This window comes from Lissotriton helveticus, chromosome 4_1, assembly GCF_964261635.1.
Source record: "Lissotriton helveticus chromosome 4_1, aLisHel1.1, whole genome shotgun sequence".
NCBI lineage: Eukaryota > Metazoa > Chordata > Amphibia > Caudata > Salamandridae > Lissotriton > Lissotriton helveticus.
The window spans coordinates 1,464,779,456-1,464,806,089 of NC_136063.1; positions in this window are offsets into that span (position 1 = coordinate 1,464,779,456).

Consider the following 26,634-nt stretch of genomic DNA (forward strand, 5'->3'; position numbering starts at 1 on the left):
ACAATTACCTTGTAAATGTTGGAATCACGTACTCTATTGGAGAAGCCTTAGTGTGATTAGCAAATGTTTTTGAGATTTGTATTCAACCTATAGTCCACAAGTAAGTGTTACTTGGCAGCAGTGGTGTTCAATTGATTGGCAATATATCTCTCCATGGCTTTCCCTAACCAGTGTAGATCATTGAAGCCCTTATGAAGGGAAGATCATCATGGTCCCAGGTAGTAATGAGCCTTAATGTTTCAATGCAGCAGTGAATATCAGTGGTTCCAAGCAGTACTGGCAGGGACTTGGCACAGGACATTGGAGCTCTGGCAGTTGGGAGCACTCATCAGGAGGTGCCCATTCAGTATAAGGGCTATACCTAAATAATGACCATGAGATGTAGAAAGTATTAGGAAACGCTCAGACGATTCCGCGGGGGCCATCATATTGTGTTATGCCACCGTGTATTGAGCGGATCACTGAAAGAAAATCGACGGACAGAATATCGACCTACAGAAATATCGACGCTGGAATATCGAAGGCAAGTATATCGACACCCTATCTACAACATGGTAAGTACAAAAATATTGAGAACAAAAATATCGATGTTAAAAATATCGTAATAAAAAATATAGTTTTTTTTCTGTAAAAAAAGTAAAATAAAGTAAATAATACTTATAAATAAAATAAACATATTTAAACATATTTAATAATGTTTAAAGTTAATAAATGATACATATTTAATAATAAAACTTTAATTAAAAACATACACACAATATATAATATATATACTTACTTAATAAATATTTTAATTACTTATACATTATTAAAAAATACTATAAATTACAAATACATCTACACACAAAATAAAACATAAATAAAAATAAATAATTATATTTAATACATTAAAAAAAATATATATACTTTCAATATTTTTAAAGTTAATTATATACAACATTATCTAAAATAATACAAAGAAATATTAAATACATAAATAAATAACACTACTATTTAAAGTCCCAAAAAAACTACAGTAATGAAAACATTGGATAGCGTAGAACGTAAAATTACTATTCCCACTCCAGAAAATTCAACAGTAGGGAAAGCGTTAAATAGCGTAGGGGTAAAAATTACTATTCTGACTCCAGAGAGTGCAACAGTAGGGAAAACGTTGGATAGCGTAAGGGTAAAAATTACTATTCCCACTCCAGAGAGTACAACAGTAGGGAAAGCGTTGGAGAGCGTAGGGGTAAAAATTACTATTTCCACTCCAGAGAGTGCAACAGTATGGAAAGCGTTGGATAGCGGGTGGGTATAAATTACTATTCCCACTCCAGTGAGTGCAACAGTAGGGAAAGCATTGGATAGCATAGAGGTAAAAATTACCATTCCCACTCTAGTGAGTGCAACAGTAGGGAAAGCGTTGGATAGCGGGTGGGTGAAAATTACTATTCCAACTCCAGAGAGTAAAACAGTAAGGAAAACGTTGGATAGCGGAGGGGTATAAATTACTGTTCCCACTCAAGACAGTGCAACAGTAGAGAAAGCGTTGGATAGCGTAGGGGTAAAAATTACTATTTCCACTCCAGAGAGTGCAACAGTAGGGAAAGCTTTGGATAGCGGGTGGGTAAAAATTTATATTCCCACTCCAGGGAGTGCAACAGTAGGGAAAGCATTGGATATAGTAGGGGTAAAAATTACTATTCCCACACCAGTGAGTGCAACAGTAGGGAAAGCGTTGGATAGCGGGTGGGTAGAAATTACTATTCCAACTCCAGAGAGTGAAACAGTAGGGAAAGCGTTGGATAGCGTAGGCGTACAAATTACTATTCCCACTCCAGAGAGTGCAACAGTAGGGAAAGCGTTGGATAGCCTAGGGGTAAAAATTACTATTTCCACCGCAGAGAGTGCAACAGTAGGGAAAGCGTTGGATAGCGGGTGGGTAAAAATTACTATTCCCACTCCAGTGAGGGCAACAGTAGGGAAAGCATTGGATAGCGCAGGGGTAAAATTACTATTCCCACTCCAGTGAGAGCAACAGTAGGGAAAGCGTTGGATAGAGGGTGGGTAAAAATTACTATTCCCACTCCAGTGAGTGCAACAGTAGGGAAAACATTGGATAGCGTAGGGGTACACATTACTATTCCCACACCAGTAAGTGCAACAGTAGGGAAAGCATTGGATAGCATAGAAATTAAATATAACATACTTAAAAATAAGTTTTGTATTTAAAATAAATAATAATTAAAATTTTAAACAACTCAACATCATTTACAAATACCCATTAATAATTATAAAAAAACATAATTACAATTGAATAATTATTTAATAAATTAATAAATACCAATAAATATTTATTAATAAATATTAGTTACCAAATAATAAATATTACAAAATAAAAAAAAACTAAAAAAACACATTTTAATGAATAAAAATTGATTAGCAATTTAAAAAATTTAAACAATAAAATTATTTTTTATACGAAAAAATACATTATAAAACATTAATTACCAATTAATAAAAAATTATTTCCAAATAAAAAATAATTACAAATTAAAAAATGAATTACCAAGAAAAAAAAGAATTACCAATTACAAACATTAATTACCAATTATAAACGTCAATTACCAATTAACAAAATTAATTACCAATTACAAACATTAATTACCAATTAAAAAAGTTAATTACCAAATAGCAAAATAATTTACCAATTATAAACATTAATTACAAATTAACAAAATTAATTACCAATTACAAACATTAATTACCAATTAAAAAAGTTAATTAAAAATGTAATTGCCAATTATTAATTAATTAAAATAATTTAATTATGAATACCAAAAAAGTAAAAATAAATCATTACTTAATTACAATTAAAATACTTTCCACCCAATTCCCCATAAACCCACTACCCACTACAGAACTTACATGCAAAAATTAATTAAAATTAATTGATAACTCCTAAAAATGAATAATTAATTTACTATTATTAAATTACTTCCCACCCTATTCCCCTATAAACCCACAACCCGCTCCGGTACTAAAACATAAAATATACTTAAAAATAACATTATTAATATATAAAAATAGTACACATATAATTTAAAACAAGTAAAATACTTAACAAAAAACATAAAACGCATACATATTAAATACATAATAAAATACATAACAAAAGTACAAATATCAATATTAGTAACATCAAGATTAGTAACATCGATATATTTGATATTGATATTACTGACTTTGATATTACTTACATCGATATAAAAAAAAAATCAATATTACTTACCTTAGGGTCGATATTCTGTCCAACGATATTCTTGACCTCGATATTCTGTACCTTCGATATTCCAAACTCGATATTTCTGTAGGTCGATATAAAAAACTCGATATTTAGACTGCACCGTATTGAGCATTATTGGCTGGAAAGCTGGGTGAAAAATATTCTACTGATGCAAAGAATCCCTATGAGAATTTAACAAAAAAGTCAGCTAATCTGTGCTACTCTACTCGATCTCATAGATCATTAGATTTTTCCCAGAAATGTAAATAAAAATGGTTTTAACCTCTCAGTGTTTCTGATGAATAACAGGTTAACTAAAAAAGAAGCACATTTAAGCGTGCTGAAATGTATTTGTTTGTAATATGGAATTTCTGTAGCACATATTAGACAGATGAAGGGCTCTAAAGCACTTGTCCTAATCAGAAGCGTGCTACTATATGCAGGTGTGCGGTTGGAAGAGTTCTGTCTTTGCTTTGACCCTATATCGGAAGTGTTTCCATGTTCTGCATGATGAGAGAGTGTCTTAGGTAATCACTTTTCACAGTGTTTCCTTCTTCCATATTTCTCCCAATGATCGTAAGCACTCAGCTAGATCAAAAGTAAAAGGAAATACAGTTTTTAGGATAAAATGTCATGTTTTAATTGATTGTAGAGAGAGATTGGTTATGTCTCCCAGCGGATTATGTGCAGGTGTGGCACGGTGGAGAAGCTGACAGTGAGACAGGAAGTGATTTGCTACAGATGTTTATTGTATAGGTCAAGAATACAGGACAAGGTCCTTTAACAATGGAAAACAAAAAAAAACAATATTCTTTTCTGGGGGCTCTTCACTCTCTTTCGTCAGAGAGCAGGGGTCATCTGTGTTTCCGGCTCCCGAGAACAGGTATGGTTTATCCCGTTGTGCAGTAAGGATAAGATCCTGGAAAGTAAAGAAAACAAAGGAAGGCTTGGTCAGGGGAGCATTTCTTCAATGTACAACAGATTAGGGAGAGGGAGTGAGGGACTGCACACCCGACCAACACCGTTATTCCCTCTAATTCTGTACGAGCTCTGAGACTCCTCTCTGTGTGCTCTACCTATTCCGAGGCCCCGGTGCGTCCACCCCTTATCCCCGGTCTTCCCTTAACACAGCCCACCCCAAGCTGGTCTTGTACCTTGTGGAGCCACGACCCTCCTGGGCCGTGGCCGATTGTAGCACGGTGCCTGGAAGGATCCGACTCCCCCTTTTCGTCGCCCTCAAACGGTGGCATTTCCTCGGATTGGAACTCTTCTCCCACGTCGTGGCAGATCAGCGGCTTCTCTATTCCCGGTACAATGATAAAGGTCTGGACGTTCCATTCCTTTACTGACTCTTCAGTGTCTCCTCTCCAGCGGCTTCAAGGTGAGCACACCATAACTCCCGTTTCCTCCTCTCTGAACCGCCCGCGATTACATGACCACACCACATGATCGGCAGAAGGAGCTGTAGGTAGAAAAGCCTTAAAGGGATAGTGTTCGGCAGGAGAAATAGCCGGGGCCTGAAAACAAAGGAGGGCACATGGAGACAGGTAAGGGGGCAAGCGTTCGTACACAATGTCTGAGGAGGCAGGATCATCAAGCAGCCCACACACCCCTACCCCAGCCTGTTCCTGATCGGGGAACAGGGTGATACAGGAAAGGAAGTCCGTGTTTCCCGTTCTCAGAACCCTTTTGGTGGCGAACTTCAAAAGAGAAAGGCTGCACGGCCAAAAACCAATGCAGAATGCGCGGATTGTTCCCTTTGTTCCAGCTCATCCAAAGGAGAGGAGCGTGATCAGTATAGAGGATGAAATGGGAACCCTCAAGGTAGAACCTCAATCTGTCCCCCGCACGTTTGATAGCAAGACACTCCTTTTCTATGATGGGGTATCCTTGTTCCCTGGGATATAATTTGCGAGGATAGGATGTTCAAGTCCATCAGAAGACACCTGGGACAGTACCGCCCCCACCCTGTTCCCAGATACATTGGTCTGTAATAGGAAGGGCTCGGAGAAGTCAGGAGAACACAGTATGGGACCAGACATGATGGCTTTCTTCAACTCAAAAAAGGCTTGTGTAGCTGCAGGAGGTAGGTGAAGGAGGTCCCTATTTCTAACATCCTTCTTTAGGAGACCAGTCAATGGGGTGGCCATTTCAGAATACTGGGGTAAGAAACGGCGATAATACCCTAGAAGGCCCGAAAGAGCCCTAACTTCTTTTTTTGTAACAGGGAAAGGTGCTTGGTGATTGCTCTAACCTTTTCTTCTTGTGGCTCTATATGTCCGTTTCCTAGAAGGAACCCCAAGTATTTCACCTTCCGAAAACCCGCTTTTGACTTTTTCACATTAATATGCAAGACCGCCGACTTGAGAGCCTGAAGCATTAGTTGGCAATGTTGTAGTTGTGTCTCCCATGTGGGGCTATAAATGACTATGTCTCTAAATATGCCGAGGAGTATGCTTGGTGTTCCGCCAGTACTCTATTCATGAGACGTTGAAAAGTGGCAGGGTCTCCATGTAAACCGAAAGGTAAAACGGTAAACTCAAACAAGCCAGAAGGTGTGGAAAAAGCCATTTTTTCCTGGTCTTGCGGGTTCAGAGGCACCTGTCAATATCCCTCGTGAGATCAAGAGTTGTAATGTATTGTGCCTCACCTAGTCTTTCAATTAACTCATCTACGCACAGGGAAGGGGTAGGAATCACACTTTGAGATGGCATTGATGGCTCTGAAGTCTATGCAGAAATGGACGGATCCGTCCGGTTTGGGCACCAACACGATTGGTGAGGACCACTCACTCCGTGAGGATCGTATTACTCCTAGGGCCAACATGTTTCTTACTTCTTGTTCTATGGCATCTCTCCTGGCCGCAGGGATGCAATATGGATTTTGTTTAATGACCGTCCCGGGTTGGGTGTGAATCAAATGTCCTGCAAGGGTAGGAGGGCCAAGGAGGTCAGAGAACAAGGAGGCAAATGGAGACAAAATGCTCTGTAGAAACATCCTCTGTTCTTCTGTAAGCTCTTGGTTGACAATTAGCTGGTTTACAGTACTATTGGGTTTGGTTATGTGGTTCACTAGGTGAAGGTTTTTGGGGAGAGGACCTAACCACTTTTTCAGAAGATTGATGTGATATACTTGGGTTCGTCTGGGAGTGATTTGAATCTGGTAGGAGGTTAAGCCCACCTTCTTCACAGCCTGATTGGGACCCTGCCATGCTGATCTTACCGTTGTGATACCAGAGAATGTGAGAACCAATGCCCAGTCTCTTACCTTTAGGTGGCGCCATCTCTTTCCTCTATTGTAAAACAGCTGTTGCTTGATTTGTGACTTTTCTAAATCGCGTCAGCGAATTCTCGCAGTTTCTGTATGCGAGTACGCAGACCTTGAGTGTACTCTAAAAAGGTTTTAGTTTCTTCCTTCCTCTCCTGTTCCCAGAATTCCTTCATTATCTCTAATAGGCTCTGGGGTTCTCGGCCAAAGAGGAGTTGGAATGGGGAACAGCCCAGACTGGCTTGAGTCTGGCTACGGACCACGTATAACGCCAAAGGTAAGAGCCTGTCTCATTCATTCCCTTCCACACTCAGGAGTTTTTTTAGTGTTAGTTTCAAGGTGGAATCATAGTGTTCACACAAGCCATCTGTTTGGGGGTGATATACAAAAGTCTTTATGTGGGAGATATCCAGGGATTTGCACACCTGTCTCATTACTTTGGAGACAAAAGGGGTCCCCTGATCCGTGAGTATCTCACGTGGAAAGCCTACTCGGGAAAACATTTCTAGGAGTCTGTCGCTGATGTTCTGGCTAGAAGGAGTCCGTAAGGGAAAGGCCTCGGGGTATCGTGTGGCATAATCCAAGATGACCAAGGCGTAGATGTTGCTCTTCTTGGTTTGTGGGAGCGGGACGATAAGGTCCATACATATTTTTTTAAATGGGGCTCCAAAAATGGGAAGGGGTTACAGAGGCACAGGAGGGTGTTTGTGTGTTTTCTTCCTTTTGCATATTTCACACTCCTGAAAGAACTTGGTGACGTGCAAATATACCTGGTCAATAGAAGTGTCGTAAACGCATGTCTATTGTTTTCTGTGCTCCCCTGTAACTGGCTGTTAAGTGGGAGTGCGCAAAAAAAAGGACTTGCCCCCGAAAGGTCTGAGGGACCACAAGTTGGGAAGTGTCACCTTCCTTAGCTACTCTATAAATAAGTTCATTCTTTATAAGGCATAAGGGGATACGGGTTTCTGATTTGGAGGGGTTTGTCTGGCACGATCCCAAGCTGGCTGGATAGTGAGGTCATTCAACTGACTATAACCAAAACTTTTATCAGAAAGCCAGGGGGCTTGGGTAAGGAGGGAGGGTAGCGGTGGTGAGCGTGGTTCTCTGGGCTGGATGTTATTTTTGAAGAATGTTAGGAAAGATGGGTTGTCCTGGCCTAGAATCATTTCTTCAGGGAGAGAAGGCAAAACCCAGTGATTAGCTTCTAGATTTACCCCATTGGGAAAGGAAGCAGGTAGAGATATCAAGAGATAGAGCTTAATGTCTCCATGCACGCACCTGATAGGGACTAACTGTTGGGCTCTATGAAAAGAGGTTTTTACTAGAGATTGGCGGATAGCCGGCTGCCAAAAGCCGGAGTCTAACAGGGCTCTGATGGATCCACCATCCACAAAGACATTCACGTAAAAGATGGATCCCATTTCATCAGTATACAGGATGGATCGGGAAACACAGCCTATGTCCATTGGTTCTACTGGAGGCTTTTTCCGGGGACAGTTCCTAGCAATATGCCCCCATTTTCCGCAATCGAAGCATTGGGTACCCCTAACAGGACCGGATTGTGGATGGTGGTGTCGAGATGGTGGTGTCGAGATTTCAAGGGCTCAGTACTTGGTTTCAGGGTCTTTCGCTCCACTCTCCCAGAGGGAGCAGGGGCGTAATGGCTTCTCAGTATCCCATGACAGCGTGCGGGGTTGTGCCCGGTAGAAAGAGGTTGCCATTTCTACAGCCTGCTCAGCCGTCAGACGGGTAAGCTGTTTCAGCCACCGTTTTATAGGGTAGGGCTTCTATGTACTGTTCAAGATACATAAGCAACATAATTTCTTCTTTTGCGCTCGTTTGAGCTTTAGCCATTTGTCTGCCGCTGCTTTCAGCTTGAAGTACAACGTTTTTGGGTTATCCGCTGATGTCCCTCGCTCTTTTCTGAAACTCACTCGGTACACCTCGGCGTCCATTCCAAGGTGTTCCAGAATGATCCCTTTTATCTCCTGGTACGGGGTATGACCCTCTGCATTTGCCACTTGTTATGCGACCTGGGCTCTCCTGTAGGAAGAGGAGACAAAAAAAAAGCCACTTGGCCCCCGGCCAGCCTGACGCCCTGGCTGCTTGCTCAAAATTAGGTAAAAATGCATTGGGTTCTTCGCCTGTTACATACTTTTGGAGGGAAACATTGGGCCCTCAGTTCTAGTCGATGACCAGCTACCTTTTCTAGCCTTTCGGCCTGGTTAGTCATAGTGTCCTTAAAGACTTGCCTGTCTGCATGGGTCATCGTCATTTGTTTTATCTACTGCCTATTCTAATTTCTCCTGACTACGTACGAGCTGCTGTATAAGGTTCTCCATTCTTCCTGGATATGGAGGGGTTACTGTCCCACTTCTGACACCACGTGAGGCACAGTGAAATAGCTGACAGTGAGACAGGAAGTGATTTGCTACAGATATTTATTATAAAGGCCAGAATTACAGGACAAGGTCCTTTAACAACAAAAAACAAACAAAAAAAACGATATTCTTTTCTGGGGGGTCTTCACTCTCTTTCGTCAGAGAGCAGGGGTCATCTGTGTTTCTGGCTCCCGAAAACAGGAAGGGTTGATCCCATCATGCAGTAAGGCCAAGATCCGGGAAAATAAAGAAAACAAAGGAAGGCTTGGTCAGGGGAGCGTTTCTTCAATGTACAACAGATTAGGGAGAGGGAGTGAGGGACTGTGCATCCGACCAACACCGTGATTTGCGCTAATTCTGTACGCGCTCTGAGACTTCTCTCTTCGTGCTCAACCTATTCTGAGGCCCCGGTGTGTCTGCTCGGAAACCCCGGTCTTCCCTTACCCCAAACCGTCCCCCAGCTGGCCTCGTACCTTGTGGAGCCACGACCCTCAATGGCCGTGCCTGCTTGTAGCGCAATGCCAAAAAGGGTCCAGCTCCCCCTTTTCGTCGTCCTCGAACTGCAGCTTTCTACTGGATTGGAACTCTTCTCCAGCGTCGTGGCAGATCAGCGGCTTCTCTAGTCCCGATGCAACGATAAAGGTCTGGACGTTCTGTTCCTTTACCGACTCTTCCGCGTCTCCTCTCCATCATCTTCCAGGCGAGCACACCATTCCTCCCGTCTCCTCCTCTTTGAACCTCCCACGATCATATGACCACACCACGTGATCGGCAGAAGGAGCTGCAGGTAGTGAAGCCTTAAAGGGATAGTGTTCGGCAGGAGAAATAGCCGGGGCCTGAAAACAGAGGGAGGGACATGGAGACAGGTAAGGGGCAAGCATTTGTGCAAAATGTGAGTAGGCAGGATCATTAAGCAGCCCATCATCACAGCAGGGTACTGTGGAGTGCAAGGACTGGGCCTTGCACGTGGTCAACAAGTTATACAAACGGACACAGAGTCAGACTAGGGTTGTGTGCCGGAAGACCCAGAGCGATCTTCCGCCCCTTTATTTTATACCCCGGAGCGAGCCCGCCCCAGGGGTGTGGGGATGCGTGCGGTGTTAGCTACATTGTATTGAGAGTCCCGGGTGGCTCTCTACATCCCTCCTTCAATATAGTTCGTCCTTCCGGCCGGGGCCTGTCATGGGTGACGCCCACGCAAAGTCTCTCAGTCTCTGACTCGGGCCCCGATTGGGCCTCAGGTTGTAGTGGCGGTTCCGATAGACTGGTGATGCTACAACCCCAGCCGGGGTTGTCTCGCTCCTCCCTGGCGGAGAGTCCATGCAAGACGAGGTGTTGTTTCGTGCAGTCGTGTGACTGACGTCTCCGACCGGTCTTTCTCTACCTAGGTGTGGGGAGGGGGCCCCGGCCCATGGCTCGCCATCATCTTGAGTGTGATCTTCTTCCTATTCTTGCCTGATGGCTTCCGCGGGAAAGCCAGCCGGCCCTCCCGCCTTCTTGAAGCAAGAAATGTTCCAGGTCACCGTCTGATGACCCCGACGAACTGTGACCATGGTCCCTTGAATCTTTTCTACAGTCCATGTTTCGGGTTCATAAGGCGTTCGGAACTTCCATCCGGGGTGTCGATCTTGAACCACCACAGTGTCTCCCTCTCGTAGGTTCAGTTGTCGGGCATGCCGAGTCTCACTCGCCTTTTGGTTGGTGGTTTGCCTCCGGGACTGGATAGCCTCTTCATCTCTCGCCTCCGGCGTCCAGTTGGATGCGGTCGGGATATGGCCTCGAGGTGCTTTCTTGAATAGTACATGTGCTGGGGCACACTTCGTGGTGCTGTGTGGAGTCTGCCGGTAGGCACTCAGAAACTGATCCAGAGCTGTTTCAGGGTCATCTCCATTGTCCACAGCAATTCGGAGTGCTCTGTTGAGTGTTCTCATTAGCCTCTCTACTTCCCCGTTTGCCTGGGGCCACAACGGTGTTATCTTTCTGTGTCTGATTCTGAGGTTCTCCAGGTAGCTCTGGAATTCCCTTCCCTGGAATGGGGGTCCGTTGTCTGATTTTATCTCCTCGGGGAGCCCCAGTGTGGCAAAGATGTGGTCGAGGGCCTTCTTGACTGGAGGGAAGGCTACTGACGGAATCACTTCAACCACGGGGAATTTGGAAAAAGAGTCTACTACGACGAGCATGTGCCTGCCATCAGGGAAGCTCCCGAAATCAACGCTTAGGTGAGTCCATGGGGTTTGAGGAGCATCTTCCGTAAATATTGGTGCCGGTGCTGGGTCCCCTCCGGTAATGGTGCAGGCATGGCACGCACGTATCATCTCGTCCACCATGTTGTCCATGGCAGGGAACCAGACTTTGTTCCTCAGCCTTGCCTTAGTTTTGGCCATTCCTTGGTGTCCTGTGTGTGCGATTGTCAGCATACGTCGCTGCAGACTCTCGGGCACGACAATCAGATGCCCTCGGAGTACAACTCCCTCGTCTCCTACACTCAGCTCATTTCGGATCTGCCAAATCAGTTGCCGGGCATGACTGACTTCCGGCCTCAGACTCTGGATCCCGTCTAGGAAGCGTGTCCAGCGGTTATCCTCTAGGGCGCGTTTGACCCGGGTTAGCGTCTCGTCACTGGCTGTGGCCTCGCCTATTTCCTGCAGCGACATAGTGTCAGGGCAAGCCACTTGAGATATCATGTGGATGAACTCTTCCACCCCTGGTCCATCAGCGAGAGGAAGAGCCTGTTTCGTCACGTCCAGATGCCGGCAGAGGTAATCTGCAGGGTTGTGTGCTCCAGGTCGGAACAAGAGTTTAAAGTTGTATCCTTGCAGTTGCACGACCCACCGCTCTATCCGTGGGATTGCGAGTCTGGATGATCCCGTGAAAAGCGGCAGCAATGGCTTGTGATCCGTCACTACGGTGAACTCTTGTCCACATAGGTATAAGTGAAAGTGCTGGCATGCCCACTTTATGGCCAGGGCTTTGCGCTCAATCTGAGCGTAGCGAGTCTCCGTGTCGGTCAGGGCCTTACTTGCATATGCCACGGGCTTCCACTCGTCCGACCCATATTCTTGCAGTAGCACAGCCCCTAGGCCCACTGGGCTGGCATCCACGATCAGCTCTGTCTTCCGGCGTGGCTGGAAATATGCCATGACTGTTTTGTCAAGGAGGCTTGCTTTAATGTCCTGGAATGCCTTATTAGCTGTGCTGGTCCACTCCCACTCGTGGTCTTGTTGAGTGAGTGCCCTCAAGCGTTCTGCGAGAGCCGCTAGAATGGGGCTGAACCGGCCACAATAGGTGGCCATGCCAAGGAAGCTCCGCACCTCGGAGGGGTTTCGCGGAGTGCTCGCGGTCCGGATTGCTTCCGCCTTTCTGGGGTCAACTCTCAACCCTTCTCGTGTAAACGTGGATCCAAAGAAGTCAATGGACTCTTGGTAAAATGAGCACTTGGACCGATGCAGGGTCAGTCCGTGTTCCACCAGCCACTGCAGCGTGGCTCTCAGATGGGTATGGTGTTCCTCCAGCGTGTTGGAGTAGATGAGTATGTCATCGCTGAGGTTGATTACCCCACTCAGCCCTGACAACACCTCTCGTATTGCGTTTTGGAAAACTTCCGCAGCGGAAGACACACCAAAGCTCAGCCGCCGGTATCGTCGAAGCCCTATGTGGGTCGAGAAAGTGGTTATGTAGCGACTCTTGGGTTCCAACTCGAGTTGATGGTATCCCGAGTTGAGATCTAACTTGGAGAACCACTTTGCTCCGTTCAGGTCCGCGACTATGTCATCCATGGTCGGGGTGATATGACGCTCTCTCTTCACGGCGGCGTTGGGGAGTCTCATGTCGACGCACAACCTTATAGCGCCGGGCTGTTTGGGTTTCGGTGCTACGACTAACCCTGGGCGTAGTGGGCGGAGTGGGGCTCCGCGGAGCTACGTGAAGTGGGCGCACAACTACGCCCACCCACGCACTCCGCGTAGCCCCACTCCGCGCCGCCCGCCTCCCTCCCGCCCTCACTAAATACATAAATAAATGTATAAAAAGCTTTTTAAAACACTTACCTTGTCTGCCGCGTCCCCGGGGCTCCCTCTCGCCGTCCCGCCGTTCGCGCCGCCACCGAATCGGATCCTAATGCGCATGCGCGGGCGGCCGCGCATGCGCATTCCTCACGAGAAATGCGCATGCGTGGCCGCCCGCGCATGCGCATTAGGATCCGAAATGGCGGCGCGCATCGCGGGACGGCGAGAGGGAGCCCCGGGGACGCGGCAGACAAGGTAAGTGTTTTAAAAAGCTTTTTGTACATTTATTTATGTATTTAGGGAGGGCGGGAGGGAGGCGGGTGGCGGCCGGCTACGCTCCGTCTGCGGAGCGCGCGTAGTGCCGCCTGGCTACGCCGGCTACGCAAAATGCGTAGGAGGCGGCACTCCGTGCACTCCGTGCACGGAGCGTAGCTGGCCGCCCAGGCTTAGCTACAACCAGTGGAGACACCCATGGAGTCGGGCCTGACACCTTTTCTATGACTGCCAAGTGTTCTAGCCTTTTGGGCTCAGCCTCTACCTGAGGTCGGAGGTTGAATGGCACACGCCGGTGTCTGAGAGCAACTGGGGGCACTGAGGTGTCTATATGTAGACGAACTTTCTTTCCTTTTAGCTTCCCCAGTCCGCTGAACAGCGCTGGGAATTCCTGTAGCATATTGTTCGCATGCGATTGATGCACTTGATTTGCGAAGAATACCAGACCCAAATCTTCGGCTGTATGACAGCTCAGGAGCGTGCCCTTCTTTCCTTCGGTGATATGGAATCGAGCTTCTGTCGAGTATTCGCCATTCACGATGGTGGTGCTGATGACACCTTGCAGTGGGAGCGGGTCTGTGCCTCCGTAGGTGTAGATGCGTGCACTCGAGGGTGCCAGTGCAGGCTTGGGTGACATCTGCTCATATTGTTCTGAGTCCATGACATTCACAGACGCCCCTGTGTCTATGAGTGCTTGCATTTCGGTGCCTTCCACGAAAACACATAGGTGGTGGCCTTCTCCTTGTGGATACTCTGCTGGCGTACGAGATGACGTATACTTCGTCATCGTCATCATCCTCGTACCGCGGCCTTCTTTCCTTAGCTTGGTTGTCAGGGGGCGGATGCTCTGACTCCAGAGACAGTTGCCGGACTCGCTGTGACATTTGCCTGGGTCCATATCCTGCGCGGGATTTTGGTGCGTTCGGCCTGTATCTCCCTCCCTGGGACACCGCTGCGAAATGATTTAGTCGGCCACACTTTAGACAGGTTTTCCCTTTTGCACTGCATGTCGCAGTCGTCGGGTGGTCCTCCCCGCAGTATGCGCACTGGGTGCCTCTGGAGGGCATTGGTCGTGGACGGTTGAATTGTGGTCTTCTTTGTATCACGTCTACTCTTTCTTCTTTGATCGGCACCATCTTGGGTGCTGCGGGGAGTGCCATCGGGGAGCATAGAGCAGCCTCCATCTCTTCGGCTCGCGCATCCGACAGTTTGTGCGAACGGGCGAGGATAAGTATTTCATTTAGAGTTATGCCGGGTTGTCGGAGGATACGTTTTCTCAGCAGTTTGGAGCGACATCCCACGATGATTTGGTCTCTTATCTCTTCTCTAGGATTGAGGAACGGGCAGCTGCTGGCCAGCCGGCGCAGCCTTGCATAGTACATGTCAAAGGACTCGGATTCGGTTTGCCACGCTCGCTTGAGTTTGAACTTTTCAAAGTCATTATTTAGTTGGGGGTCGAAGTGGGCGTTAAGCGCATCATAGTCGTCATCCTGTCCGGTGTTAGGGAGGGTCTCGAAGAGGTCATATATTTCTGGGCCTCCATATAGGATAAGGAGGGATCTCTTGACGGTTGCGTCAGTCTCACGGGTTCCTTTGAAGTATAGAGTGAGTCTTCCGAGCCACGCCTTCCACCTTGGCGCTGCCGTCGCAGGGTCAGCCGACTCGCTGAACGGGGGAAGGGGCGCAACGCCGGTGTGGGCATGGCTGACTGCTTGGGGCCCAGCGGCTGCTGCGTTTTGGTTTTGAGCGTGTCCCGCCGGGGCAGGAGCTGTCGCTGCGGGCGCTGCTGCTGCTCCTGGCGCCTGATTAGACATGGTGGACACCCTCCCCAGGCGTGTTGCAGCCTCTTGGGAAGTGGTAGGCCTCAGTATGTTCTCCTTATCTCACTGCTGTCGCAGTTGCTATGGACAGTTCTCCCCTCCTGCTTACTGAATTGGGCAAGCGTGATCCCTGATGACCGGTGTGAGCAGGGCTAGCCCGTGAGGCTGTGGTGCCGCTCACTAGTTGGCTTCTGCAGCGCGAATTCTGTGCCAAAAGTGATGCGACAGGCCCGATGCCTCGCGTGTCTCTTGCAGCTGCCAATGCTTGTTTTTTTCTTGTTCCCCTCCTTTGTGTGCCTTCTGATCCAGAAGGTGATGCCGGTATGCGGTGCCTCTGCACCGACAGGAATGCACGAGCTGGCAGGTGGGAGCGTCGTAGCAGAGTGCTGTCGGGGAGAATATGAGGCTGGCTGGCAGGACGCTAGAGCAGACGTGCACCGTCGCTCTTCTTCGCCCCTCACCCCATGAGGCAGCGCGCGTGTCGCTCGCGCGCCAGGGGGGGGGGTAGTGTGAGCCCAGATGAGGGTTGTGGGATCACGGCAGCGAGGGCCGCTTGACGGTGCCGCAGGGGGGGCACTCACCCGTCCGTTGTGTGGGGCGAGTCCCGCCGGCTGAAGGCGCCCTCCCGAGGGAGAGACACGTGGGCGGGTCTCGAGCCACCACACGAGCAGCGCGGAGGGTCAGGAACGTTCTCCGCTGCGCTGGTGGACTCCGCGGTGACCTCCGCTTGGCGCAGGCAGCGCGCCGTCGAGCAGGAACAGGAGGCGGTGCGGGGCACGCGTGAGGCTAGCACCGGCCTCGTCGCCAATGTGGAGCGCAAGGACTGGGCCTTGCACGTGGTCAACAAGTTATACAAATGGACACAGAGTCAGACTAGGGTCGTGTGCCATAAGACCCCGAGCCATCTTCCGCCCCTTTATTTTATACCCTGGAGCGAGCCCGCCCCGGGGGTGTGGGGATGCGTGCGGTGTTAGCTACATTGTATTGAGAGTCCCGGGTGGCTCTCTACAGGTACCACTCGGCCTGCCTTATTGTCAAGAGAGAACTGTGGGCCCGCAGCAGGACTTGACTCATTATCGTGTTGATGTGGGGGACAGCCAGCCGTGCGGCTGAAGCACCGATGCAGGGCTTGCCTGCTGCGGGCCTTGCAAGAGAAGAGGAATTTGCCCATCCGGGGTGAGGGCTGGCTCTTGCCTGGCCACACAGACTGTAGTGTGCAGGGTGCACATGGAGACTGTGTTGCAGCCGGTGGCTTAACAATAGCCCCCGCAGTGCAGGGGGCTCTGAGCTCCAGGGTCCATCTCGAGCACTATGCACAGGTGGCGGACCCCTGGCCTGAGAGCTCCTTACTGAGTCTACAGCATGATGTGCCCCCTCCTTATACTTTGCAGGGGATCCCCCTCAAGTTTTGTTACGCCACAGGTTCCAGCCCCTGCCTGCGAGCTGTCTCTAGAGTTGGTGATGCAGCTGTGCCCAGACTGAGGCGCGGTTGCTGCTGGGGGTCTGTTATGCAGCTGGGAAGTCGAATGGCGACCTACGCTGGATGATTGATGCTCCATGCAGACTGGACCAGCGGGAGGGGCCAGCAATCAGTGAGTGGCTCCATCATACTTGGTTTCAGAGGCAGGAGACTTGTGTCTGTATTAATATTTTGTGACGGCTGGAGGTAGGCCAACGCTCCTGTACATGGGGGCAAGTATTTGTTTCATGGAGGGGGCTGAGTGGATCCCGCCTATATTGACTGTACTGCTTCTACACCCAGTGGCCCTGCTCACTTAAGGAACTTATTGCGGTTGATGCATGTGGAAGAGAGCTGGGCTTCTGTGGTCTTGAGTTAAACTGCTGGAGCATGTCCGGCATCCGCATGGGGGTGCAAGGGAGTAGCATGACTGACTCTGATCGAGTGTTTTATTGCTCTTGTGTCCAGGTCCCCGCCAATATTTTGTTTTGAGCTCATCTGGGGGTTACTCCAGGCAGTATGCCCCCCCTTGAGTCGGAGGATGCCAATCGCCTGGGACGTGGCCTCTAATGACTTTTCACCATGCTGGTGCCAAAGACTGCAGGGACTTTTACTTTCAGCATTACTGTTTGTTTTTTTCAGGACTTTAAGCGCCAACCTCCTTTCTGCAGTCCGAGCAGCTAAACAAGATGCACGCCCTACCGTTGTGTATGTGCCAATTGGAGGTATTTTTGGTATTTGATGTATCTGCTCAGAAACATGTTGCTGTTCTTTGGTCTACAGTTGTTAAACCTGTCTTGCGCAACGCAACTAACTCTTTGCTGTGCTTAAGCTCTGATCTGCAGGTTTCTTCTTGCCTTGTACTGTTGTATATGGTAATTTCAGCCAGACTACCCCTTAAAACATCTCCTCACTGTACCAATACGTTTCTTTTCAATTTATGCTGGTACTCCTTGGGAACTTCAATTCTAGGTATCCACATAGTAATTAATATTGCTTCTTGACCCTTGTTGATGGACAAGGGGAAATGGGGAATCGGAAAGCATTAGATAGCGCAGCAGATCTATGAAGGCCCAGGAACAAGCAAAGCCCATGGCTTTAAATTGTACACTGGATGACATTGAGGTGCTAATTGAGCATTGCAGGCTACTGAAACACTGAATTTGAATGCCTTGACTTATTCTCTGCCCTAACGAAGGGGAAGGATGCTGAGTGGGGCCTTCTTAATCTTGCCTCCAACTCTGCCACAGAATGGCCAAATGTGGCCTCCCAGTTGTTTCACTTGTTCCACAAATGGGCACACTAAGTTTGATCACTGTACCGTCTCACCTTCAAAAGAGCTTTGTACATTAATCACATTGAATATATATTGTTAGATCTGAGACTCTGGTCTTATCTGACAGAGAGGATTGTTGTTAATCGATCAGATAGTGATCACAATGCCCTTGTTGCAGCGTTCTCCTGAGATTTGTGAGACAAGCCTCTAAAACAGACCAATGGTCTTTTTCAAACCTCATTAGCCCATACAAATAATTGCAAGAATATTAAATGGACTGCTATTAGCAATAACAAGCTTACTAAGGCCAATATCTTCAAATCGCTAGTGACCAAGTTTGAACCACTTGAATCTATCTTACTGAATAATGTTAGCATCCCTAATGTTGGCACTAAACACTCAAGTGTTTGAAACTTTCAAATTTGTATTCACAAAGCAGGCCACTGAGTCGCAGGCTAAAACCACATTATGCCCCTGGTATCCAGCACCCAGTCTGGCTTCCGAGGGAAGTTTGATAAAGATTATTAAAGAAGGGCCTAAAAGTGATACAGCACTGTCTAGGAAGAGGTACAGAAAAGGTCTGCAAAAGGACAACAACGTTTGGGAGGTGGAACATTGGGCACAGACGCTAGAGGCTGTTGGGAAGGATGATTATAGAACCTTTAGAAAACTGCTGCAGTGGGTAGTGGTTGCTGGAACACTTCTCCTGAAGTGCTTGTCTCAGTAGATTCTTTGGTTAAACACTTAAAATCCCTATATAGTGGGACTGATAATGTGTTTCTAGATTCCACCCTAGAAGTAGTCCCTGCAGCATCCTATCCTTTGACCTCCCCTCATTTAAATCCACAAGGGAATATTTTATTAGTATTCACTTTGGATGAAACTTAATCTGCTCTTCTTCATATGACGAAAGAAAAAACACCTGGCCCTGACAGTATATCAGTGGATGTATTCCACTCAGAGCCAGATATCTGGGTCCTGTACCTAAATATGTTAACGGATGCTGATTCAGAAGGCCAGGAAATACCAGAGTTGAGATATCCCTGCTAATAACAGGCAAATCAGCCTAGTAGATAACACTTACAAAGATCTTCTGTAGACAACTGGTATCTCAATTGCAGGAGTGGGTGGAGCATAAGGTCTCATATATAGGCAGAGTTTCACAAAAACATTTGAATGAATGACCAGACAGTCCGCTTCCTGGCCATCACCTGGAAGTATGCCACCATTAAGAAAGATCATCTGTATGTCATCTTTATGGACATGAAGGAGCCATTTGATCTGGTACTGGGAAATACCCTATGGGAAGTACTGGATCAGATGGGGCTGCTCCAGGACCTTCTCAATCTACTGGTCAGGCTACACACAAACACATAGTTTTTAGAAAAAACAATGGTTCACACAAGGCAGATTGATCCAGGTAAAGACACATTTTTTCAAAGAAGGAGGATGAATCAATCAATACTCCTTTGGCACACGTCAGTTTTAAAGAACCCATATATAGGACGGGACGCAGGTGAACATTGTAAAACAGTTCATTTATTAACAATATTCGTTATATCAATACATGCGGATTACAGATCCGGTGCTCACAGTTTAGTGAAAAAGAATGTGATGTGGTGAGAGAAGAAAGAATTTAAAAACATACATCGCATTGAAAACAAGAGCAAAACTCTTTATAAAATGAATTAAAAAGGAGTTTAATTGTGGAAGGGTCGACCGCATTTGGATGTCAACGATTTGAGATCTTCATCAGGACAGAATTGTGAGCAAGTGGTATCTACTGGGTAAAAACAATGCATGTTTCAAATTCATGAAATAGCCCCAAAATATGTCAATTGTAGATGAAGCAATCATTAGCGACCCAATAGGATGTGAGATAGTGGAATTATACATTTATAAAGACGAAGGTCTCAGTAGCATGATTAAGTGCCTAATAGAGCTGACATGATTTAAATGAGACCAAGGAAACAGATCTATGCGGCGGGATCAGAGTGTAGCTTAATCAAGGAGCGAGTGTGAGAATTCAGCGTGAATCATGCAAGGGTAGACGTGTATATGAGTGAGCTTACCCATGCATTGAGGATGAACTTACTAAAAAGTAGCATGATTACGCGCCTAATAAAGCTGACGAGAATTAAATGATACCAAGGAAAGGGGTCTCCGCGGCGGGATCAAAGTATCACTTAATCAAGGTGCAGTAGCCTAATGAGTGCAAGCATACTGTGTGAATCATGCAAGGGTAGAGGTGTATTGGAGTTTACCCATGCATTTAGGATGAACTTACTAATTAGACCCACATGAAGCGAATCTTGGGTCTTGAAAAGGCAGCACGGCGTAGTGGGCTGATAAACCAGAATAAAGTGAGTCCTGCCGAAAGATATTGGAGAACTGAGGACTACATTTAAAAATGTCGAGGTGGCCATCAGTCAGAGTCGGAGTGCACATTCATAAATAGAAAAGGGTCAAGAAGGGAGCGCATCGTCATGGGATAGTTAATCACAAAGATGATCCTAATGAGGAAAATTACCCAATTGTGAAGGTCTAACGATGATGATAGTGGTAGTAGTGTAACTTTGGGCTGAGATAAGGGGGCTCACTTAGATTAGTTAAATAAGGTTCTGGTCAAAAAATCACAGAGCTACTGAGCCAAGGAAACTCAAATTGGAGGGGAGAACAAGGGGAACCCAGGTCCAGAGGAGGCTTGGAGCGAGTAACTCAATGCTCTGTCATTTGGCCATGTAGTACATCTGGGAGGGAGGAAAAAGTGGGGGTACAGTCAATAACTGGACACCGCAGAGGTGGTCAAGTCCAGAAAAGAGTAGCTAAAAACTTACTTGGGTTAATTGCTATAGTCGGTGGAAAAATAGGACGGCAGCGGCTCCGTCTGGGGATACAAGGCAACTATGTCTCAAGGAATGTGGCCATCATATTTATAACCAGAAGTGCAGCGCGTGGTCGGCAAACTAGAAAGCTGCAGATCGTATTCAGAGCGCATGCGCAAGCTTATGTGCACCTTTTCAGCGTGATTGTCCGAAGAGGTTTCCAAATAAAAAATAATTACAAATTAAAAAATGAATTACCAAGTAAAAAAAGAATTACCAATTACAAACATTAATTACCAATTATAAACATTAATTACCAATTAACAAAATTAATTACCAATTACAAACATTAATTATCAATTAAAAAAGTTAATTACCAAATAGCATAATAATTTACCAATTATAAACATTAATTACAAATTAACAAAATTAATTACCAATTACAAACATTAATTACCAATTAAAAAGTTAATTAAAAAATTTAATTGCCAATTATTAATTAATTAAAATAATTTAATTATGAATACCAAAAAATAAAAAATAAATCATTACTTAATTACAATTAAAATACTTTCCACCCAATTCCCCATAAACCCACTACCCACTACAGAACTTACATGCAAAAATTAATTAAAATTAATTGATAACTCCTAAAAATGAATAATTAATTTACTATTATTAAATTACTTTCCACCCTATTCCCCTATAAACCCACAACCCGCTCCGGTACTAAAACATAAAATTTACTTAAAAATAACATTATTAATATATAAAAATAGTACACATATAATTTAACACAAGTAAAATACTTAACAAAAAACATAAAACGCATACATATTAAATACATAATAAAATACATAACAAAAGTACAAATATCGATATTAGTAACATCAAGATTAGTAACATCGATATATATTGATATCGATATTACTGACTTCGATATTACTTACATCGATATAAAAAAAATCAATATTACTTACCTTAGGGTCGATATTCTGTCCAACGATATTCTTGACCTCGATATTCTGTACCTTCGATATTCCAAACTCGATATTTCTGTAGGTCGATATAAAAAACTCGATATTTAGACTGCACCGTATTGAGCATCATTGGCTGGAAAGCTGGGTGAAAAATATTCTACTGATGCAAAGAATCCCCATGAGAATTTAACAAAAAAGTCAGCTAATCTGTGCTACTCTACTCGATCTTATAGATCATTCGATTTTTCCCAAAAATGTAAATAAAAATGGTTTTAACCTCTCAGTGTTTCTGATGAATAACAGGTTAACTAAAAAAGAAGCACATTTAAGCGTGCTGAAATTTATTTGTTTGTAATATGGAATTTCTGTAGCACATATTAGACAGATGAAGGGCTCTAAAGCACTTGTCCTAATCAGGAGCGTGCTACTATATGCAGGTGTGCGGTTGGAAGAGTTCTGTCTTTGCTTTGACCCTATATCGGAAGTGTTTCCATGTTCTGCATGATGAGAGAGTGTCTTAGGTAATCACTTTTCACAGTGTTTCCTTCTTCCATATTTCTCCCAATGATCGTAAGCACTCAGCTAGATCAAAAGTAAAAGGAAATACATTTTTGAGGATAAAATGTCATGTTTTAATTGATTGTAGAGAGAGATTGGTTATGTCTCCCAGCGGATTATGTGCAGGTGTGGCGCGGTGGAGAAGCTGACAGTGAGACAGGAAGTGATTTGCTACAGATGTTTATTGTATAGGTCAAGAATACAGGACAAGGTCCTTTAACAATGGAAAACAAAAAAAAACAATATTCTTTTCTGGGGGGTCTTCACTCTCTTTCGTTAGAGAGCAGGGGTCATCTGTGTTTCCGGCTCCCGAGAACAGGTAGGGTTGATCCCGTTGTGCAGTAAGGATAAGATCCTGGAAAGTAAAGAAAACAAAGGAAGGCTTGGTCAGGGGAGCATTTCTTCAATGTACAACAGATTAGGGAGAGGGAGTGAGGGACTGCACACCCGACCAACACCGTGATCCGCTCTAATTCTGTACGCGCTCTGAGACTCCTCTCTGTGTGCTCTACCTATTCCGAGGCCCCGGTGCGTCCGCCCCTTATCCCCGGTCTTCCCTTAACACAGCCCCCAGATGGTCTTGTACCTTGTGGAGCCACTACCCTCCTGGGCCGTGGCCGATTGTAGCACGGTGCCTGGAAGGATCCGACTCCCCCTTTTTGTCGCCCTCAAACGGCGGCATTTCCTCGGATTGGAACTATTCTCCCGCGTCGTGGCAGATCAGCGGCTTCTCTATTCCCGGTACAACGATAAAGGTCTGGACGTTCCATTCCTTTACTGACTCTTCAGTGTCTCCTCTCCAGCGGCTTCAAGGTGAGCACACCATAACTCCCGTTTCCTCCTCTCTGAACCGCCCGCGATTACATGACCACACCACATGATCGGCAGAAGGAGCTGTAGGTAGAAAAGCCTTAAAGGGATAGTGTTCGGCAGTAGAAATAGCCGGGGCCTGAAAACAAAGGAGGGCACATGGAGACAGGTAAGGGGGCAAGCGTTCGTACACAATGTCTGAGGAGGCAGGATCATCAAGCAGCCCACACACCCCTACCCCAGCCTGTTCCTGATCGGGGAACAGCGTGATACAGGAAAGGAAGTCCGTGTTTCCCGTTCTCAGAACCCTTTTGGTGGCGAACTTCAAAAGAGAAAGGCTGCACGGCCAAAAACCAATGCAGAATGCGCGGATTGTTCCCTTTGTTCCAGCTCATCCAAAGGAGAGGAGCGTGATCAGTATAGAGGATGAAATGGGAACCCTCAAGGTAGAACCTCAATCTGTCCCCCCGCATGCTTGATAGCAAGACACTCCTTTTCTATGATGGGGTATCCTTGTTCCCTGGGATACCATTTGCGAGGATAGGATGTTCAAGTCCATCAGAAGACACCTGGGACAGTACCGCCCCCACCCTGTTCCCAGATGCATTGGTCTGTAATAGGAAGGGCTCGGAGAAGTCAGGAGAACACAGTATGGGACCAGACATGATGGCTTTCTTCAACTCAAAAAAGGCTTGTGTAGCTGCAGGAGGTAGGTGAAGGAGGTCCCTATTTCTAACATCCTTCTTTAGGAGACCAGTCAATGGGGTGGCCATTTCAGAATACTGGGGTAAGAAACGGCGATAATACCCTAGAAGGCCCAAAAGAGCCCTAACTTCTTTTTTTGTGACAGGGAAAGGTGCTTGGTGATTGCTCTAACCTTTTCTTCTTGTGGCTCTATATGTCCGTTTCCTAGAAGGAACCCCAAGTATTTCACCTTCCGAAAACCCGCTTTTGACTTTTTCACATTAATATGCAAGACCGCCGACTTGAGAGCCTGAAGCATTAGTTGGCAATGTTGTAGTTGTGTCTCCCATGTGGGGCTATAAATGACTATGTCTCTAAATATGCCGAGGAGTATGCTTGGTGTTCCGCCAGTACTCTATTCATGAGACATTGAAAAGTGGCAGGGTCTCCATGTAAACTGAAAGGTAAAATGGTAAACTCAAACAAGCCAGAAGGTGTGGAAAAAGCCATTTTTTCCTGGTCTTGCGGGTTCAGAGGCACCCGTCAATATCCCTCGTGAGATCAAGAGTTGTAATGTATTGTGCCTCACCTAGTCTTTCAATTAACTCATCTACGCACAGGGAAGGGGTAGGAATCACACTTTGAGATGGCATTGATGGCTCTGAAGTCTATGCAGAAATGGACGGATCCGTCCGGTTTGGGAACCAACACGATTGGTGAGGACCACTCACTCTGTGAGGATCGTATTACTCCTAGGGCCAACATGTTTCATACTTCTTGTTCTATGGCATCTCTCCTGGCCGCAGGGATGCAATATGGTTTTTGTTTAATGACCGTCCCGGGTTGGGTGTGAATCAAATGTCCTGCAAGGGTAGGAGGGCCAAGGAGGTCAGAGAACAAGGAGGCACATGGAGACAAAATGCTCTGTAGAAACATCCTCTGTTCTTCTGTAAGCTCTTGGTTGACAATTAGCTGGTTTACAGTACTATTGGGTTTGGTTATGTGGTTCACTAGGTGAAGGTTTTTGGGGAGAGGACCTAACCACTTTTTCAGAAGATTGATGTGATATACTTGGGTTCGTCTGGGAGTGATTTGAATCTGGTAGGAGGTTAAGCCCACCTTCTTCACAGCCTGATTGGGACCCTGCCATGCTGATCTTACCGTTGTGATACCAGATAATGTGAGAAACAATGCCCAGTCTCTTACCTTTAGGTGGCGCCATCTCTTTCCTCTATTGTAAAACAGCTGTTGCTTGATTTGTGACTTTTCTAAATCGCGTCAGCGAATTCTCGCAGTTTCTGTATGCGAGTACGCTGACCTTGAGTGTACTCTCAAAAGGTTTTAGTTTCTTCCTTCCTCTCCTGTTCCCAGAATTCCTTCATTATCTCTAATAGGCTCTGGGGTTCTCGGCCAAAGAGGAGTTGGAATGGGGAACAGCCCAGACTGGCTTGAGTCTGGCTACGGACCACGTATAACGCCAAAGGTAAGAGCCTGTCTCATTCATTCCCTTCCACACTCAGGAGTTTTTTTAGTGTTAGTTTCAAGGTGGAATCATAGTGTTCACACAAGCCATCTGTTTGGGGGTGATATACAAAAGTCTTTATGTGGGAAATATCCAGGGATTTGCACACCTGTCTCATTACTTTGGAGACAAAAGGGGTCCCCTGATCCGTGAGTATCTCACGTGGAAAGCCTACTCGGGAAAACATTTCTAGGAGTCTGTCGCTGATGTTCTGGCTAGGAGGAGTCCGTAAGGGAAAGGCCTTGGGGTATCGTGTGGCATAATCCAAGATGACCAAGGCGTAGATGTTGCTCTTCTTGGTTTGTGGGAGCGGGACGATAAGGTCCATACATATTTTTTTTAATGGGGCACCAAAAATGGGAAGGGGTTACAGAGGCACAGGAGGGTGTTTGTGTGTTTTCTTCCTTTTGCATATTTCACACTCCTGAAAGAACTTGGTGACGTGCAAATATACCTGGTCAATAGAAGTGTCGTAAACGCATGTCTATTGTTTTCTGTGCTCCCCTGTAACTGGCTGTTAAGGGGGAGTGCGCAAAAAAAAGGACTTGCCCCCGAAAGGTCTGAGGGACCACAAGTTGGGAAGTGTCACCTTCCTTAGCTACTCTATAAATAAGTTCATTCTTTATAAGGCATAAGGGGATACGGGTTTCTGATTTGGAGGGGTTTGTCTGGCACGATCCCAAGCTGGCTGGATAGTGAGGTCATTCAACTGACTATAACCAAAACTTTTATCAGAAAGCCAGGGGGCTTGGGTAAGGAGGGAGGGTAGCGGTGGTGAGCGTGGTTCTCTGGGCTGTATGTTATTTTTGAAGAATGTTAGGAAAGATGGGTTGTCCTGGCCTAGAATCATGTCTTCAGGGAGAGAAGGCAAAACCCAGTGATTGGCTTCTAGATTTACCCCATTGGGAAAGGAAGCAGGTAGAGATATCAAGAGATAGAGCTTAATGTCTCCATGCACGCACCTGATAGGGACTAACTGTTGGGCTCTATGAAAAGAGGTTTTTACTAGAGATTGGCGGATAGCCGGCTGCCAAAAGCCGGATCCTAACAGGGCTCTGATGGATCCACCATCCACAAAGACATTCACGTAAAAGATGGATCCCATTTCATCAGTATACAGGATGGATCGGGGAACACAGCCTATGTCCATTGGTTCTTCTGGAGGCTTTTTCCAGGGACAGTTCCTAGCAATATGCCCCCATTTTCCGCAATCGAAGCATTGGGTACCCCTAACAGGACCGGGTTGTGGATGGTGGTGTCGAGATGGTGGTGTCGAGATTTCAAGGGCTAAGTACTTGGTTTCAGGGTCTTTCGCTCCACTCTCCCAGAGGGAGCAGGGGCGTAATGACTTCTCAGTATCCCATGACAGCGTGCGGGGTTGTGCCCGGTAGAAAGAGGTTGCCATTTCTACAGCCTGCTCAGCCGTCAGACGGGTAAGCTGTTTCAGCCACCGTTTTATAGGGTAGGGCTTCTATGTACTGTTCAAGATACATAAGCAACATAATTT